The sequence below is a fragment of the Pleurodeles waltl genome, chromosome 9, assembly GCF_031143425.1.
Source record: "Pleurodeles waltl isolate 20211129_DDA chromosome 9, aPleWal1.hap1.20221129, whole genome shotgun sequence".
NCBI lineage: Eukaryota > Metazoa > Chordata > Amphibia > Caudata > Salamandridae > Pleurodeles > Pleurodeles waltl.
In genome coordinates this window covers 922153460-922174366 of record NC_090448.1, presented here as the reverse complement: position 1 = coordinate 922174366, position 20907 = coordinate 922153460, and positions in this window count along the sequence as shown.

The following is a 20907-nucleotide window of genomic DNA, read 5'->3' as shown; positions in this document are numbered from 1 at the left end:
AAATAAAATAAAATGTACACACTAGGACAAATTATATTAAAGTGTCAAATCTTATCTGAGTGAATCCCTACACTGCCATAGCGTAGATGAAGAAAAGAATAGGGGTGCTTCTGGCCTGCCACCAGAGATGGGAGGTGGTCTAGTCCCCTTCCTTTCTTCCTGTGAAATAAGACACAACAATCTAAAATAAATCTCAAAAGAGATCACAGTAGCACAAAACTCATAAGCATAACATCATACATTATACAAGAAAGTTTCCATCTGTATCAGCATCTTTAAAAAGGATATTCAAATCAATGCATCCTATAACTAATCCTGGAGTAAATACACATTTAATTCTTCATCAAGATTCAAGCCCATAGGGACCAGTGTTTCCAGATCAATTATTAACTGTGATTCTCTCTTTCTTAATTGTAAAATACGATTACTACCTCTCGGATTTCTGCTAATGTGCTCAATAGTAGACAAGGATAGCTTAGTACGATCACTGAATTGTGTTTCAAGAAAGTGTTGTGCTACTAGATATTTTGGATCAACATGATCAATGGAATGCATATGTTCCATAATCCTTTTTATGACAACACAAGTAGTGCTGCCAACATATCTCAAAAGGCAAGGGCATTCTAAAATGTAAATCGCCAATTGGGTACTGCAAGTAAGGAATTGTATAATGGGCTATTTATATTGTCCATCAGTAATGTATTATTTTCCCATGCAGCTATATCTGCAAGCTTTGCAGCAGCTGCAAGGGAAAAGCCTTTAAGACCAAGTTCATTGTCCCCTTTTTCAATGTAATGTCACCATTAAAGATTTAGGCCCTCATTACAACCCAGCCGGTCAAAGATCGCCAGGGCTGTTTTGGAGGTTGTACCGCCAACAGGCTGGCGGTACAACTTGTGGATTACGACGCTGGCGGTTTTAATCCGTCAGGGCAGCGCTGCTTGCAGCGCTGCCCAGGGGATTATGAGTTCCCTTCCCGCCAGCCTGTCCATGGCGGTAAGAACAGCCATGGAAAGGCTGGTGGGAAGTGGAGTCGCGGGGCCCCTGGGCATGGGCAGTACAGGGGCCCCCTGGCACAGCCCCACACTGCTTTTCACTGTCTGCACTGCAGACAGTGAAAAACATCACGGGTGCAACTGCACCCGTCGCACGGCCGCAACACCGCCGGCTCCATTTGGAGCCGGCTCCCGTGTTGCGCCCCACATCCCCGCTGGGCCGGCGGGACAGAAACTCTGTTTCCGCCGGCCAGCGCAGCGGGGATGTCGAAATGGGCACGGTGGGAGTGCGCCCGCATTGGCGGCCGCACAGCGCTTCAACCTTGGCGGGCAGCGGTCGCCGCCCGCCAAGGTTGTAATGAGGCCCTTAGTTTTGTGATAGGTGATGCCAGGGTTCACTTCAATCCCTTGACCAATCACAGCATCATTCCTTAAAATCACCCAATGTTTTAAGATCCCCCTATTTGTCACACCTGAGTGAAGCTGCTGTTAAAAGTGAAAATCACTCTACGCATGGAGTCTTCCTTCTTGTCAGGAGTATTGGTAAACAGAACCTCCTCTCTCCTAATACTAGCAACTCTTTTGAGCCTTGTCAAGTACCCAATTGGGGTCGCACCTCTCTATAAATCTTTTTATCACCACACTGCATTCCGTTATATATGCGCCCTCAGTATCAAAATTCCTCTTATCCTTTAGCAGTTCACTAAAGGCAATACTCCACTTCAAATTGTCAGGGTGACCACTAAGGGTATGTAACAGACTGTTGCCTGCAGTTGGCTTGCAAAAAAGGTGGGTGTGTACTTTTCCATTGACAACCTCAATAGTGACATCAAGTAATTCTAAACTCCTTTCATTGGTTGTCAATGTAAACTCTAAATTATGTTCCTTATTGTTCAAAATCTCTTCAAATTCCCTCACTTCTGTTTTTGATTCCTTCCAGATGACAAAAAGAAAGTCAATAAACCTCTACCATAAAATGATGTCACAATAAACACGTAACTGGCAATCACTTAACACCTACTTCTCCCACCAGCCCAGGAAAAGATTTACAAATCTGGGGGTGAAGCAGATGCACATCACAGTCTCAAGTATTTGCCAATACAAGGTGCCGTTTAACAGAAATATGTTGATCTGAAGATAGTATTTCATCATGTCAGTGTGGTTCAACAATCTAATCAGTTTGGCTAATAGGAAATGGTGATAGGCAGAGAGGCCCAATTTATGGTCAATGACCTTATAAAAGCACCTCACATCCAGGGTAACCAGCAGGAATTCCTTTTCCCACTGGATCCCATAATTCTTTCCAAGAAACTCTTTTGTGCTCTGCACATATCATGGTAGATGGAACATACATTCTCATGTGCACTGCAGCTGGAAGACACAGTGGCTCTCCCAGGGGGATTAGATTTGTTTTTATGGATCTTAGGGAGCAGCTAAAGAGTAGGTACCCTGGAGAATTCATTTTTCACAAAACAGTATTCTGAACTTTGCAATAGGCCTTTATGTATTCACTCAGTGACACTGCCCCACAATGTAGTGATGCTCCTGGTAAGTTTTTTCATATGAGGTGACATCATTAAGCTGTCGCATAGCTTTTTCAATACATTTAGGGGGTCATTTCGACCTCAGCGGTCCTTTGACAAGACCGCCGAGGGACCGCTGTGCTGAAGACCACCAGTGGTGGCGGTTTTCCACTCGGCGTATTATGACTGCTGGCAGCCCTCCGTCCTTTTCCGGACGGAGAGTCGCCAGCAGCCATACTGGCGGGCGGCGGGAAAGTGGAGGTTGCTCCACCTCCACGACACGTCAACAGAACACCGCCCACCGAATCACGTTCTGTGATTCGGCGTGGCGGTGTTCTGTTGACGCTGTGGTGGCGGCAGAGCAGCCCCCATGGATCCCGTCCCCTCCTGGAAGATCAACGGACACGGTAAGTTGATCGTCCGTTAGAGGAGGGGGGGGTGTTGTGTGATGTGTGGGTGTATGGGGGTGTGCTTGTGAATATGTAGAGGGGGTGTGTGAGTGCGTGTATGCATGCGGGGTGTAGTGTGAATGGAAATGTGTGCGTGTCTGTCTGTATGTATGTCTGTATGGATGTGTGCGTGTATGTCTGAATGAGGGTGTGCGTGTATGACTGTGTGTGTGTTTGTTGGCATGTTTGTTCGTGTGTGTGCGGGAATGTGTGTTGGTGGTGCCTGCATGCGTGTCGGGTGTGTGTCTGTGTTGTGATGTCAGGGATAGGGGTGGGGAGGGGGGTCCTGCCACCTTTGGGGGGTGGCAGGGGGGTGGGGGGTGTTTGGGACGGACTCGGGGGAGGGGGTGGGGGGTGGCGGAGACCCCTATCATTGCCAGGGAAGGAATTCCCTGGCACTGATAGTGCTTACCGCCATGGATTTCATGCTGATTCCAAACCCCATGAAATCCATGGCGGTAAGCCGGGTCATGATACCGCCGGTGGTCTTGTGACGGCCGCCGGGCTGGAGACCCAAGTCTCCAGCCCAGCAGTCGTCTCCGCCATGGCGGTCTGATGGGAGAAGTGGCGGATGACCATGGCGGTAACCGCCATGGTCATAATTCCAAATTATTTACCGCCAGCCTGTTGGCGGTAAAACCGCCACTTCTCCATCAACCGCCAGGGTCGTAATGACCCCCTTAGTCCTCTCCCACACAACAATTTTCCCATCCTTGTCCGCAGGGAAGATAACAATGCTGTCATGCTTATCTAAAGATTCCAGGGCCCGAATTTGTTCAAGGGTTATGTTATGTTTAGTCACCTTATTTTTAGATTTCCTGACTTTTTGGAGGTCTTTTATCACCATATCATGAAATGTGCTGATATTATCTTTGGGCATGTTGAGGAAAATGGTGGAGGCAGGCTTAAAACCACTAGGAAACAAGTCATTGTATATTATGCTACAGGTGTCTAGTAAGGTATGAGGGTCCTCTGGGGTTATTGACTCATTTTATAACTCATGTAAGGTGGCTAATACTTCTGAATCTTTTATAGTTACTTCATCAAAAGTGATGCCCCTTTGATCAAACTCCTTGGAGATATAGGGGTAAGTTTTCAGCCAATGCCACTTCATTAATTTTATGTTTGTTAGGAATTTAAACATATCAATTCTAGTATTAACATAATCAAAATCCCGCAGTGGACAAAGTGACAACCCCAGGCATAAAAGCTGTTTCTCAATATCAGTCAATGTCCTCTCTGACAGTTTGACAATAGTCTTATTTACCATTTCTATATCCATTATAGTACTATTATTGGGCTTGTGCTGTGTCCCATGAGCCCTTGTTGTTCTAATTCACCTCTTCTTCCTCGTCTGGCAGATCCTCTGTCTCCTCTGGTGGCTCCTCCCTGACCTCTTCCTCTGCCCCTGTTCTTGCTTGTTGTCCCTCTTCCTCTGGTTCTTGCAGCTGCCATTTCCCTGGCAATTTGACAGACCCTCCTGCGGAGCCAATTATGGTCTCCAAAAGTTGCATGTTTTGTGCTATGTTCAATTCTGGAGGTGATGCTCTTATTAGATCCTAGGATATCAGTATCTGTTCCTATAGTTGCACCCTCTTAGAGAAGGAAGTGTCATTCTCTGCTGGAGCCAAAGCTTTTGTCAAATTTACAATTAAAAGTCAAAAATCTTCTGCTCTAATAATCATCACCATCCATTGTAATTTGGCCTGTTTCCTCACTTCTACATCCTCCTAATGTTTTGTAAGGTAGACTTCCAACTTAGTCATAAATTTGGCAATAATGTCCTTCTCTGTATTATTGGATGATTTAGCTTCTGAAGCCTTGTTTTCTTACAATAAAGTTTCTCTATCAAGCCAAGCGTATTAATTCAATATCTCCAATATCTTCCTCAAACTTGCTGCTGCATTGTCTGCCCACTCCTCTAACATTTTAGGATTTGGAGATTCATAGGATGGAACTGCATATATGCGTAACCCTCTTGGGACCATGTACTTGTCCACATAGTCATGTAAATGTATAGCTTCTCACCATTTAGAGATTGGGTGGTTATAGGTTGTGTGGTGATAGAGGGTTAGCCGCAAGTGCTGCCTGCAGGCCATGCCCTGCGTCCAACATCCACCGTCCATGGCCGAAGGCTTCGAGTGGCGTGGGTTTGGTTGGTTACAGAGGGATGGCAACAAGGTCTGGCTGCTGACCTCAAACATCTAGACCCAAGGACATATAGCAGCCCCGGCATGATTATCTGTTTACTTTGACCTCCAATGACTCGGGCTGAAGTAACACATCCAATCACCCAACCCACACCCCTCCTCTTCACTCACACTGCTGAGTTATAACCCATCCAATCCCTCTCTCTGCTTACCAGTACCACATGTTTTACCTCTATTCTGGCATGCCACATCAGGTTCGCTATGCTTTTGTTTCAAATTATGCTTTTTTTTATTGTCATTGTGCTATATACACTGTGTGCATTCTCTGTATCTAGAGGCACTTTTGTTTTGTTTCTGTTGTTGTTGTTTTGTGAAAAGTAATACATACAGTTTCAAATAAGAAATATGTATGTATTCACTGAAAAAAATAAAGGTTACAGGGACATTTTAGTTAGGAAATAAAATGTAAAAAAAACATAGAAATTCTCAGAAAAAAACAAAGGTTACAGGAACATTATAGTTAGGCTCACATTTTAAATGTACAAAACCTTAGAAATTTGCTAGTTATAGGTATCTCAACTAACTATAACTTGTGCCCTACTGGAACCATAACTCGCACCCTCACCATGCACTGGTAATTACCAACAAATTATGACACTTATGACATCTTTGATTACATCACTGATAATCTCAATGTAGTAACATTTTTGATGAAAAAAACTGCATGGCGGGGGCACGAGTTATAGTTACCTTAGGGCACAGGTTATGTAGCTCTTGATGGAACTAGTGATCCTCCAGGAGATGGGGGTTATGACAGGTATTGATGCACACAAAAATAGATAGATTGATTCCTCTTTAACCACTTTAACCACAGTGAAAATGTTTTTGCTTACAAAATCCATTTTAAAATACTACATGATTGCATTTGATCTACAAAGCTAGCCTCTACAAAGCTAACTTCGCTCCCAATGCTATTTGTTGGAGATGTGGCCAAACTAGTGGAGAAACAGACCATATCCTTTGGTCCTGTCCTTCTATGTCTACTTTCTGGGAAGGCATTTGGTAAACCTTGCAGGCCAGTTTGGAAACTCAAAAATTATTCTTGATGGAAATGATGATCCTCCAGAACATGGGGTTATGCTTGGTATTGATGCCCACAAAAATAGATAGATTGACTCCTTTTTAACCACAGCGAAAGTGTTAATGCTTAGAAAATGGAAATCTGTCTCTCCTCCTACACATAAAGAGTGGATGGCAAGTCTGTCAACCATGGTTACATTTGAGAAAATAGTGTACACACTGAATGATCAGCTACAGTGAGAGTGCATACATCATTGTTTTAGTGGGTGTGTCAGTGTGTTTGTGGGTCTGTGAGTGGATACATAAGAGTGTCAATGGTTTTGTGAGTGAGTGTTTGACAGTCTGAATGGGTGTGTGAGTGGATGTGCCAATGTCTGGGTGGGTCTGAGTGAGTGTGTGAGGGTCCAACTGTGGCTCTGAGTGAGTGCATGAGGTTCTGAGTGGATCTGTGAGTGGGTGAATGAGTGTCTGAGTGGGTCTGTGAGTTGGTGTGTAAGTGTCTGAGTGGGTGTGTGAGTGAGAGAATTGATTGAAAGAGAGGCAGAGAGAGAAAGTAAGAGGGAGAGAGACAGAGTATTTCAGGCTTTGATGTCTGATATACTTAGAATCAGATATTTCTATCCAAATTAAAATAATTATGTTTTTCTTTTTTTTTTATAATGGTAATGACTCCAGCTGGACTTGAACACCCAAAGCTCAGTGTGAAGGTCTTGTTAATTTAACATTCTTTTAGCCCCTTATGAGCTTTATGGGACCCGGAGGGATCCCTCAAGGGCTTCCCTGTGGTCTCTACATATTTTTTTTTTTTTTTTTTAAATGAGAATAAAATGCCCTTACCGGCTACCTGGCACTGCAGGGGAAGCCTTAAGACTACAGTGCCATTGCTTCAGCAAGCACGGAGCTACTTTGACAGCAGCTCCGTACTTACTGAAGCCTTTCATCTCTGTCCCCTGCACCCATGCAGAAGACACCGATGAAAGTTCTGCTGTTTGGCAGACCTGCTTTAATGTTCCCACTGTCAAAAAGCAGAGTGTTTGCTGTGGCTTAGCTGCTGCGCTGCAGCTAAAACACAGCAAACAACTATATCCGGGGGTGGTCCCCTTGGGATATAGTAGGGGCCGGCCCTGGGGGGTGGCGGTCCCTAGGGCCATCAGTACCTCCATGAGGGAGGCGTGTTGTCCTCCTCCAACAAAGGCTTAGCTCCATGGCGGTGGTGGTCCCCGGGCACAGGGGTCCCATAGGACCTCCTTTCTTTTTTTGAAGATTTGCCCCAGGGTGGTGGTCCCCAGGGCAATTGGGGGTGCGCAACACCCATCCAACGATCACCTAGCCCTGGGGGGTGGTGGTCCCCATGGTGGGTGGTCCCATAGGATCCCCTTTCTTTCTTGAAAATTTCCCCAGGGGGGTTGGTGGTCCTCAGGGCAGCGGAGGCCACACCCTCCCACAGATAATTTGCTTTTTGCCCCAGGGGTGGTAGTCCATGGGATGCAGGGAGGGTGTGTGCCCCCCTACCGCTCCAAATAAAGGGTAGCCCTGGAGGGTGGTGGTATCTTGGAAGCGGGGGTGACAGGCCCCCTTGCATAAATTAATTAGCCCTGGGGAAGAGGTAGTTCCCGGTGGTTTGGGGGAGGAGACTGAACCTCCTCCACTTACTTAAAACCATTTTTGATTCGGGGTGGCGGTCCCTGGGGTGTGGGGGGGCTTCGTCCCCGGCTCTTATTTGGACATTCGCCAAGGGCTTATTAAAGCCCATGGGGGAGGGCCCTGTGCGCTTCCCTCCTCTATGATGCCCCGTGACCTGGCCCACCCATGGTTAAATAAAAAAAAGCACAGGAGACTGTGAATTGTTTTTTAAACATCAGAAAAATATGCAGGTTTAAAAAAAAAAAATGCTGTTTGGCCCTGGGGCGGTCCTTCAAGGATCCCAGCACCAGGGCTAAGGGGTCAGGGTGGCTCTACCGTGGCCCCTTTGCTTTTTTGTCTTTTTTTCTTGGAGTCCGCTGAAGCAAAGTCCGAAGATGGCTGCCAACACTTTCTTGTTGAAGTCTTCTGACCCAATCAGATATCAGCACAGTGACAGTTGGATCCACGGAGAATCTGTGTCCCTATATATCTATATTTTTTGGCCTTCTATTTCTCTGAAACCAATGAATGGATTCATACCAAATCACAGAAAGCATGATCTGCAGAACAGTATCTAGCTTTGTGCCAAATTTAGTGTAATTCCTTTCAGTGGTTCAGGATGTAGGCGTGTCTAAAGTTCCTATGGAAACATGAATTTGGAAAATGCATTTTGGGACCCCCCCTTCTTTTTCTGCCCACTTGATTGATCACCCCAACACTTTCAAGACAGAAGCTGAACTTAGCAAAGTATAAGTTTAGATACTTTATAGAAGCTTCCTCAAGCAGCGCCAAAGTTACATGTAAAACAAAAAATGTTCTTCCTATAGAGAAAGGTCCTATCTTTAACTACCTAGTGACTACCACCACAAGGTTAGATAGATAGATAGATAGATAGATAGATAGATAGATAGATAGATAGATAGATAGATAGATAGATAAGGTACTTGCCAATGGACTGATGAGAATCACATTTTTTTCTAGTCATACAATTTCAAGGATGGTCTAGTACCCAGCAGTTTGTCATAGAATCATTAACTCCCCACCTTTGGCAGGCTAAGTATAACAATTATGAGGTTGTGTTTCCTTCACTTGGCTCTGAAAAACTGTTTATTAGAGAGGAGTGGGACTAGCTAATTCATGATATGAAAAGGATGGTTTTCGGCTCAAATTTTTAACAATGGTCCAACTAATATATAAGAACCTGACAGCCAAGGTGAACTGCAATAATTATTATTGGAAGAGATCAAGATCAGCAGAGGAAAAAGGCAAGGCTGTCCCTTATCACCACTCCTATGATTGTTAGAGCTCCAACCCTGAGCAGCAGTAATTAACCAAAAGCACCCCAACATGAAGAGCAATCAAACATCAGCAAAAGAATTGATTATTATTTTATACACAGTCAATGTCCTGCTGACACTGTCCTTGCCACAACTGTTCATTCTTGCTCTAATGGAAACTATGACACTCTTTTATACCTTTTCTTGCTACAAAATTAACTGGTCCAAAAGTGGAGTAATGCCCAATAAAAGGGTTATCCTTAAAGGATCACTGCCAGGTCTGCCTTTTAAATGGATTTCCACTAAACTTAAGAACCTCAACATCCTTATAAGTGGCGATGCCAAAGTTTGGTTTGAGACAATTTTATAATGCAAATTAACTTTGATAAATGGGAATACATTCAGTTAGCCTTGAAGGGGAGAATTCAAACCCTAACAATGGTGGTGGCACCCTGATTTATTTATGTATTCCAGTGGTTCTAAGCCTTTTTGACTGCTGAGGACCCCTTCTTAATCATTACTGGAAACCGGGGACTGTCACTGAATTATTATTGTAGTTGGAACCCCCACTAAGTTATTACTGGAAGCCGGGGAACTTGGCCCAAGCATTTTCAATGATTTGAAGATAACATTTTAAACTATGAAATTGTACATTAAGCTCCTGTATTTATATACACTTTATTAATCAGTTAATAGTATTTAATTTTCTAAGTAATTGTGGACCCCCTGAGTAGGACTCGCAGACCGCCAGGAATCCCCGGACCACAGGTTTGAAATCATTGTTTTATTCAGTATGTTGCTATGGCCAGTGCAAACACACATTTCTGCTGTAATGTCCAGGGAATTACATCAGAGATATGGGGACATGAACTTCTGATTGAAAACACTTCTTCGACTACCCAGCATTGAACTTTTTAATAATATCTGTCAGATATCACAACTAGTGTATCAGGTTTATGAAGATTTAGAAACACCATATTGGCACTAATTGAGAGATACTTTCCCAATAACCAAATAACCAAAAGATCCCAAAATCTTAGATTGAAAACAAAAAGACACTAGAAACTTAAACAAGACTATACTAGCCAACTCCATATTTATTTGGTCATCAATCCATACATTTCTAAAACAAAACTACTTTTTGAAACTAGATGCATTTACATGGAATAATGCTGAGCTACTTTTTGGAAATAAATTGCTTAATTTTTTGTCCACAACTGGTCTAAAACACATTCAACAACTACTTGCTGAACGGTCCATCAAAGACTTTGCAGTATTATAGATGGAATTCAACCTAACTGTTGACAGCAATGGAAATATATCCAACTGAAAACATGTCTGCACCAGAAGGGAAGAATCTTTTATATCTCTTATAATCTTTTTTACAATTCATGACTAATTAAGTGTGACAAATACAAGAAAATGATTTTGGACCCTTATTGCCCGATCATCGAAGATCTATTCTCTAATCCAACCGAACAACCCTTCAAGATCCTGGGGCCGAACAGAAGCCATAAATCTTACCCAGAAAAAGACTGGGAGGACCTTCTAAAGACCCATAATGCACGTCTACCTAGACTTGGGTAAAGTTAATCTATTTTAAAATACTGCATGACTGTATTTGATCTACAAAGCTAACCTCACTCCCGATGCTATTTGTTGGAGATGTGGCCAAACAGACCATATCCTTTGGTCATATCCTTCTTTGTCTACTTTCTGGGAAGACATTTGGTGAACCTTGAAGGCCTCTTGATGGAACTGGTGATCCTCCAGAACATGGGGTTATGCTAGGTATCGATGCCCACAAAAATAGATAGATTGACTGCTCGTTAACAGCAGTGAAAATGTTAATGCCTAGAAAATGGATATCTTTCTTTCCTCCTATACATAAAGAGTGGATGGAAGCTCTGTCCACCTTGGTTACATTTGAGAAATAGTGTACACACTGAATGATCAGCTACAGGGGTTTATTGACGCCTGGTGGCCAAAACTAACAATTCAATCCACCATAATTGTCCAACCCAATCCAGGAATCTCAGCATAGCTATTCTCAGTAGTTATTGATAAATGTTTATCTCATGGTGATTACACTCATAGGTCTATTTCACTTTTGCGGATGCAGATATTTCTTACTTTGGAAAATTCATCCTGACTCATTAGAGTATGTAACTCTTTCTTCTAAGCCCCCACATCTCTTGCTTTCTCATCAATACAGTACTAAAAACTTACTGGGACATGGTTTAATAATATTAGTGCAACATCTGTAAATTTACATTTGTTTTCTTTCCGCTCTTTTTCTTTTGCCCTCCTTCTGTTTCACCTTTTCTTCTGGATTGTACCAAATTCTAAACTGTAGATCATGATGTGCTTATGCTGTCAAGTAACAAAAGCAACTATTGTTTTTCACACTGTCCACCCTGTAATCCCAATGGAGAAGATGGCACTTATCAGTACTGGTTCCTTTGTGGGACAATCACCCTGGCTCCAGTATTAGTACAAAAGACCATTTATTAGGACAGGATTTGTTGGGGTGTGGCCACTCACCTGAAAACCAGGCTGTCTGCAGGGCGATGACTGTTCTCCCGTCCTCCTGATGCACCTCTCGGTACTGCTGATTGTACCAGGAGCCCCGGCAGGTGCCCCAAAATGGAAGGGGGTTTGGAAAAAGAGAGAAAGAAACACTGTACTTCTTTTCACCAGGTCCAGCCGGGTGCAGTTCTTCAGGTTATGGAGGACTGTCAGTGGAGCCCCTGGAAGTTGCCTTTCTATGATGAATTACGGTATTGGTGAAGCTATGTGCTATTAAGAGACGGTTTCACAACATTCAATAAAGCATGGACTGGTCTCATTAAACAGCATTCAAAAAGACATGCACAGATCTCATTAAATTAATCTAATTTGGTTATCATAGCACATTCACCTGGTAATATCAGCATTGTGGCCCTCTCTCTCTTCTCAAGGATTAATATATTCAAAAGATGACAACATTTGAATGTCACTAAACAAATTAGTAAGTTCTGCAAGTCTCTTTCATGGATCTCCACTTTCATATTAGGTTTTCTATGGTAAAACTACAACATAAAACAAGTTGCACTGAATTGCATTATCACTATTAACGTAAAATGAATTGCAATCCCAAAAGCCAATAAACTCACACATAAAGTAATCCTAGAACCAAATTGCATAATCACTATTAGTACAAAAATAAACAAGCAGAGGATAGTGAAGTTCTGTCACAATTCTTCGTTACAAAATGAAAGTTGACAAGACCCCAAAGTTAAATCTGTTATTCAACCCCCATCAAGGCCCCATTCATAAATCATGTATGTGTCCTTAGAAAAGGCCTTTCAAAGTCTCAAGAAGGCAATCATTCTCTTTTTTCAGCTTTCACCAAAAAACAAAGCAACCATAATAAAACTTTACACAAACAGATTCCAGAGAGCATGCTCCACTTAGCTGACAGAAGTGTGTTCTTTCCAGAAGATCTCTGCTGAGGCTCTTAGCTGCCAGTGAGTCAAGAGGGCAGTGGGTGGGGTCTGGAGGGAATCCAGAGTGCAGAGGGCTTTCCTTGCCAGGCCTGAAGAAAGCCAAGCAGAATCATGTGCACAGTACCAATATTTAGAGCCAGCATGGCTCATGTTTTTGAAAACACGAGGCAGCGGATGCCTGGAGAATTTGGGGGTGTGGTGGTTGCCTGTCAACCAATAAACAACTGAACCTGACACATTTAGAAGCACAAGGACTTAACGAGGACTTAACACAGTCACATGTGTTCAATAAGCATTGGTAAAAACAACTATATAGTGGAACAGGCATTGGTAACATCAAGTACATATCAAACATTGGCAATATCTATCCTGAAATGCAGACAGTTCAATTACATTAAAAGCAACCCAGTGGTGCTACACGCACATGATTAAAACAACGCCCCTGAGGATGTTGACTAATTAGGCAGAGTTGTTGGGTCCTGACAGGATTGCCATAAACATTATAACATGTCACAACACAACATACTAAATCCTTAACATAATAACTGTTTTCTCCTTTTCCTCCCGTCCTCAACCTCTCAACATAATGACTCACACCTTCCTTCTGCCTTTCACCCCATCACTCTCTCTCATCACCGTCATCCTCCTCGCCTCCTTTCTGAAACATCCTCCAACCACCACTTCATTCACGTGTCCCAGCCAACCTACCCGAGATCTTCCTTCATCCGAAAACCTCATTCTTCCTCCCAAGGTTCGGATCCGCCCGTATATGGCTCTCCACCCCCCTCTGTACCGCCACCCAGAAAAACCCTGGCAGGTGTTTTTCTGCCCCACCACAATTCGCGTTCCCTGCTGCAACACCATCATCCCCTGGACTTCACTCTCACCACACCGACTCATTCCACAACTGCCCCAAAACCTCCCTCAGTTCCAACATGAAATAGGCATAGCCCAGCTCTGATAGGTGCACACCATCCACCCGGAAAAGCCACCCTTCCTCTTCCTTGAGATCCCCATGTGACACCACATTAATGCCCTTTCCAGCAAAAAAAAACCTCATTGCCCTGTTCACTTTTTTCTATGCTTTGTCGATAGCTACATGTTTAACTACCCCTCTCCATATCCTATGTGGTATAAATTCTGTCCACAACAAACGTCCCCCAGAAAGTCTGTGCTTGAGAATCTCCAAATCCCTCTGTATATGTTGCAGTAGTTCAGTCCCGATAACTGTACCAAATCGTTTTCCCCCAGATGCAAGACCAACTTGTCTGGACATCCTTTCGTAGGCACCATCGTTGCTAGCCAAGGCAGTAAACTACCCCTTTGCATGCCAACCTTTCCCTACCAGGGCACCTCATGCTGTCTCTTAGGCAGTCCCAGGCTGCGTCCATATATCTGCCGTTCAGCGTAGTTTGCTGGCCAGTAGATGAACGAGTGGCCCACTATCCAACTCACAGCCTTGTTATTCATTGGACCTCTCAGGCACTCTAGGGAAAAAGAAAACATGTTCGCCACCATCCACAGAAGCCACAAACTCCCCCCCTCAACACCCTTTCACGGTTGAACATAACGCTCGCTACACTTGGACCTCCACCTCCCAATCTTGTGAACCTTCATCATACCCCACCACAAACGTGCTGCTGATGTTGCTGCCCCAATCCAAAATTAGTGGTTCCCAACTGCAACCGGATCTTGGCCTAGCACCATCAATGCTCTGCGCAATACCCTCAAAAGCTGAAAAGTCGTGACCCTGCTGCCATCCTGATGACAAAAAAACACCCTTTGCTTTCCCCCCGGTCACGTGTGAAACAACAGCCACTCTCTCACAGTGCACACCGTCTCACACCCCCCTTCATTCAGTCAAACTAACTTTCCTCTCCCTGCCTGGTCCATCTTGGACTTTCACAACCATATCCCCAGGGGACTAGAATCCATCCTCACCTCTTCATATCGCACATCATCCTCACTCCCCAATCCTAGAACTTCAGACATCCGGAATGCCTAAAAAAACATCAAAATCATGCACAAACGGAACAACGCCACCTCGAACTTGTCATAGCAGCATCCATCCAGGCATCCCAAAATCTCCCCAACAAGTCAAATATAATGGCTTCCCTCAATCTTCTCCCAGTGCCCACCTTCATCTTGCCCCACACTTTCAGTACCTGGTCCCACAAGAGCTTCCCATAAAAGGACAGACCAGCCAGGTTCCATTAGTTCTAAAACATAAAGCATGACAGATGACCTGCTCCACCACAGTCATGTTATCCACATGAAACATCACCATCCTGTTCTGCAACTCGTCACCCCACATAGCCAATGCCACCAGCAATGGAAAAAACTCCAGGAGTGCGATGCTGCACCCCTGCCACAACCACAGCTGTGGCCAGCGCTCCGTACACAATCTGCCATCCCAAAACAATCCAAACCCATTTACTCCAGATACATCTGAAAATATTTGGACCTGCCACACTACTTTCTCCTCCTGAAACCACATGGACACACCATTGAAGTCTCCCAGAAAGGAGAGCGACACCCTCAAATCTACCCTTATCGGCAAGTAAAGTCGAATCTTGTGGTGTGGAAGTGTGGCACCTGACATGGCTATGCCCAGCCGCTCACCACTCTGCAAGCAAAGTTGAGAAGACCCAGTTTTTGTGCCTTCCGAAGCTCCAGGCAACACTCACCAATCACCGTCTCCAAAATCGTCTGAATCTCCAGTACTTTCTGCCCTGACAATCTTGCAACCATTGTGATCATATCCAATTCAATTCCCCAAAAAACAAGGTTGTACTGGGGAACTCCATATTTTCTGGGGCCAAAAGAACTCTAAATGCTTCTGTCATATCCTCAAACTTTTGCAGTGCCCTCCCACAAGCACCGGAAGCCGGTTGTCCCATGAACAAGAAAGCATCTAGATAGTGCGTGACCTCATTGTGCCCACTCCCTCTCGTGAAAACATACTTTAAAAAGGAGCTGAAAGCCTCAAAAAGAGCACAAGAAATAGCACAACCCATAGGCAGAACCCTGTCCACATAGATGGCTCCCTCAAACTGCATCACCAGCAAGGAAAAATCCCTAGGATGAATGGGCAACAAATGAAATGCCGATTTAATGTTGCACTTTGCCAACTCCGCTCCCTGTCCACACTACCTGATCAGGCCAATGGCATCATCAACTGATGCGTGTACCACCTTGGTATCCTCCGTGGCTATAAAATCATTGACAGATGCCCCTTCAGACCAGGATAAATGATGGATCAACCGGAAATCCTCTTCCTGCTTTTTAGGCACCAACCCCAAAGGAGATATGATCAGATCAGATAAAGGCCATTCCGAAAAGGGGCCCACAATCCTCCCTTCCTGCACTTCCTTGCTCAATGTTTTCCTTACCACTTCTGGAAGCTCTTTGGCTGACCGCAGATTGTCAGCCCACCTCTGCGTTCTGGGTCCTTGACAACCCACCCGAAAACCTTCCTTGAACCCCCACTCCAGTCGCAAAGCCGAATCTGCCTCCCGATATTGCGCCAACCATGGCAAGAGTGCTTCTAACTTAATTGGCATAGGAGCCCCTTGGACCAGCAGGGCCTTGCTGTCCTCAGTCCCTCCCCATCTCCCATTGTTCTGCCAGGCTGGTCAGTGTAAAGCATTGTGTAATGGGATGTCTGCCCTCACACTTCGAGCATTCACGCTGGAACCTACAAGGGTTCCTGTTGCAAAATCCCCTATTGAAATTCCAACAGGCTCCTGGTGTACCTCCTGTATAGGTACCTCTGCCTGCACTGCTTGGTGTGGCACCTGCCCCTTGTAGGGTGGAATGTGGCTGAAAGGACTTGTATGTAATAGGTAAGCCACTCGCTGTGTGCGTCGAGGCTGTAGATTTTGTGGACGACATCCACTGCATCCATAATTCTGAGTTCACATCCCCCCATGGCTTCTCAGGGTTTACACTAACCCTCGCTCTGAATTCCTCATCATAACTGAGCCAAGAAAACTCCCCAAAATGCATCTGGGCTTTCCTTACGATTTCCATGTATTTAAACAAAGCAATTTCCCTATCTGGGAATTTATCACAATATACGCTAGCGTATATCAGGAATGCGGATGTCCAGTTCTCCATAGTAATGGGAAGTCTGGGTCTCCTATTCAGTTCCCACTCTTCTTCCATTGACCCTTCCATCACCTATATGCCCCTAGGAAGGAGTTGGAACACACCTCCATACTCATGTCTGCATATTCTACCCTTTGCCTTGTCTGACAAATGGAACCCCAAAGGAATGGCTAAGCCCATGTATGGCAGGCGTTTCTTGTGACTGTGTCCGCCCTATCTTCCTCACTTACTGCCTCCCCTGCTTTAGAAGAATCCACCTTCCCGGGTAGTCCGCTCCATGGGTGTTGCACTGAGCACGCAGACCTTTGTGGTAGGGAGGGCAGTTGAGAACTCCCCTAGTTCTTCAAACCAACATCCAGGGGCCGTCATGCTCCCTGCTGGTGTCGCTGACTTTCTGCTAGCCTTGTCTGCTGGCCTCACACCACCACCCGCCAGGCCTCTCCAACCTGGTGTGTCTAGTACGTCACTGGACCCACGAGCAGCACCAGCTCCCCCTGCCTAAACTCTATCTCCTAGCTCTGTATGCACCCACAACCAGTGGCTCCTGGGACCCGTGATCTTTGGCCCCAACCTGTCTTTCCCTTTCATCAGTGCCCCTTTTGCCTTCTTGACTTGCCGCACCTCCTCCACATTCTGATTGCCAGTTTCGTAAAGTTATAAGCTAAGTATCAAGTTGGATAAGTGGGCAGTGAAAGCCTGCCAGTGGCCCACACATGAACAGGTGGCACTATGTAAATCAAGTGCACATTTTCAGTGAATGCACAAATGTATCCATCGGACACAACCAGGAAATTATTTTAGGATACAGTGGTTACTAGAATGTACAACACAGTTTAAAACAATTTTCACATATTGGCAAAACACCCAAATAAATATTAAGAATGTTTTGGGGGCTCCTTTAGTCCTAAAATTCTTAGCAGCAAAACCATGATCATCAACATATTGAGCCAAATGAAAACATAAGATTCTAAAGCTGGCTTGTCAAGTAGACTTTCTCCCAGTGCTGCCAGTAGTCTTTGAGTTCAGCTGGAGGCGGTTTTGGGAACACAACATACTCCTATATGTATCATAACTGTTGGACTTTGCCTTCTCTTAAGGATCGCCCACAGGCTTTTTGCCTTCACTCTCCTATTTTTGTTGACATCGTTTTTGTTGGCCTTAGGACTCTTTGCACTTTACCACTGCTAGCTAGTACTAAAGTGCTTCAGCTCACTACCAAAAATATGATTAACTTGACTTCCACCTGATTGCCATATTTAATTTACTTATAGGTCCTTAGTAAAATGGAATGCCACATACCCAGAGCCTGTACATTTAATGCTACTAGTGGGCCTGCAGAACGTAGTGTACTACCCTGTAAAGTAGCCCCTTAAAACATGTCACACGTCTGCCATTGTAGCCTGTATGAAGGTTTAAATAAATTAAATTTTGCAATATATACCCCTTGCCAAGTCCAAAATTCCCTTTTTATTTCATATGCGCCACACTTTAGGTAGGCCCTAGGCAGCCTATAGGACCAAGGGCACTGTAATTAAGATGTTGTATGTGTACTCTTGATGGTTCTTCCCTGTCTTCAGGTCTTGGCAGGATTTTCGTCTTGCTGCTTTCTTTGAGACTTTGGCCTTTCTACACAAAGTGTGCCTGGGTTGCAAGAGGTATGTTCACCCACTTTTGAACCCCAGGACTCTTTAGTATTACAGACAGAGCCACAAATGTTTGCGTAGTGTATTGTAATATGAATTGTGCTTGTACCATATGTACTTGTGTGATACCAATGAGTCATGCTTTCATTTAGAAGGGAGAGTGGCCCAGGAAAAAAATGAAATACTTGCCTTTGTATCTGCACCGCTTACAAGTGCTGGTGCGATGTTAATGCAATGTTAAAGAAATAATCAAGAGACTCCGTGAAAGTGCATCATATAGAGGTGGTGCAGAGCCAATGAATTTCCAGAGGGTACCCCTTGGATTTGAAGCATGTGGGTGGCAGAGGACCAGGCATCCTCCTGCAGGGGTTACCTCCTGCACCTGTCTCAGGGGGGATCTCTGCTTCACCTTGAAATTCAAGCCGAGTTGCTGTCTGAAGTGAAAGGCAGAACATTGGCTTCAAACAGCTGGTCCATCTTTGAACATATGGCGTTGATAATGCAGGCAAAGGTTTGTGCCCTACTTCAAACAGTGCACTCAGTGTAATAGGAGACACTTTCCATTTCTGTGCTTGGTGAACCCAATTTAGGTGCACAGTGGGTCAGTGTACCCTGTGGGGCCCCTGATGTTCTTTTCCAAATGTCCCCTCCTTTTTTAGTTACCAAGAGGTTTGTCCTTGTATGCACTGTTGCCGGTTGTATTGTTATGCAAATGGTTATACACTTAGGTAGAAATTGTCTGTAAAATTCGTTTTTTTTAACCTCCGGACATTGTTTTTGATGGTAAATAGTATTAATTTTATCAACTAGTAAATGAGGAAAGGTTGAAGGGTTAAATTTGTATTCATATTTGAAGCTGCATGTTACTCACTGTTCTATGCATGAACTCCATAAATTAAGTTAAATTAAGGAATAGAACCTGAAAACTCCACCTTACATAGAGATTTCACTTGCATGTTATCAACCCACTAAGCTACCTTGTGAGCAACCAATATTCTGGCAGTTATTTAAAGACCGGCAGCACACCTGCTGCTGTGGTGAGGAATTGTCAGAGTGGGGTGCAATTGGTGTTGCAGTGGGTGCTCCACCACAATATCCATTGCTTTTGATGCTGCCTCAGATTTACAAGCAAATGTAAATCTGAGGCAGCGCCAACATCTAACGCCACCCCAGGGGTGGTGTTAGCATGGCACAATGAGGAGAAATACTTTTATTCCTTGTCATTTTTTGATTTTTCTGCAGCAAACATAGAAGACGCAAAATGCCATAGATGATTGTCTATACGCAGGAAGGGGCACCTTCCTGCACATAAACATTCACACCCCTCAATCATGCAAGGATGCCTGCGTTGAGGATTGTCCCTAGATGTGGAGTTAAAAATAGTAAATCTAACTGCCCTGTAGCTATGTAACTTGACAATCTAGTAGTGGAAGTGTGATAGTCTACTTTCAGGAGTCAATATTTTTGTAGCTTAGTGTGAAAAAAATGGATATTTGGTACAAGGGTGATCATGATAACAACAAGGGGTGGGTGGTAGTTACAGAGTTCTACTCCACAGAATTCCATGGAGTTCCGCCTACCTCAATAATTTTTGTACTGTTAATCCCCTTGCTTCAAATGACTTTGTACCACTTTACAAATGAGTTATCAATCAGTTCTGGTTTAGCCACACATTTCGAAATGTCAAGCAATTCGGGATTTTCTGAATTTAAGATGTCCTTTGTTGCCAAAAAAGCACTTTTAAAACACAGACTTTCACAAAGGGCATCTTGGAAATCATTTTCACTCAACTAGGCCCATAAACACATATAACAAAGTAAACAACTTAATTGCAGTGCAGCTTATTATACAGATTGACTCCTGTTGGACTTTTTTTTGCTTATGCAGGGGCATCCCCAATCTTTTTGCCTCCTACCTCCTATTTTTTCTGACCTGTTGCTGTTGGTTTTTTAACTCTGAACACTTTACCACTGCTAACCAGTGCTAAAGTGCATATGCTCTCTGTGTAAATTGTATTGTTGATTGGTTAATCTGTGATTGGCATATTTGATTTACTAGGAAGTCCCTAGTAAAGTGCACTGGAGGTGCCAGGGCCTGTAAATCAAATGCTACGAGTGGGCCTGCGGCACTGGTTGTGCCACCCACATAAGTAGCTCTGTAATCATGTCTCAGACCTGCCACTGCAGTGTCTGTGTGTGCAGTTTTGACTGTAAATTCAACATGGAAAGTGTACCCACTTGCCAGGCCTAAACCTTCCCTTTTCTTACATGTCAGACACCCTTAAGATACGCCCGAGGTAGCCCCAAGTGCAGGGTGCAGTGTATGGTTAAGGTAGGACATATTGGGGGTCATTACGCGACCGCCAGGGGTAATGTAGCGTCTGTACCGCCAACAGGCTGGCGGTACGGAGGCCCTTATTATGACCGCGGCGCTACGGCCGGCGGTTTCCCGCCGTTTTAGCCCCGGCTGTGATAATCTGCCAGGGCAGCGCTGCAAGCAGCGCTGCCCTGGGGATTATGACACCCCTACCGCCAGCCTGTTTCTGGTGGTTTGCACCACCAGGAAGAGG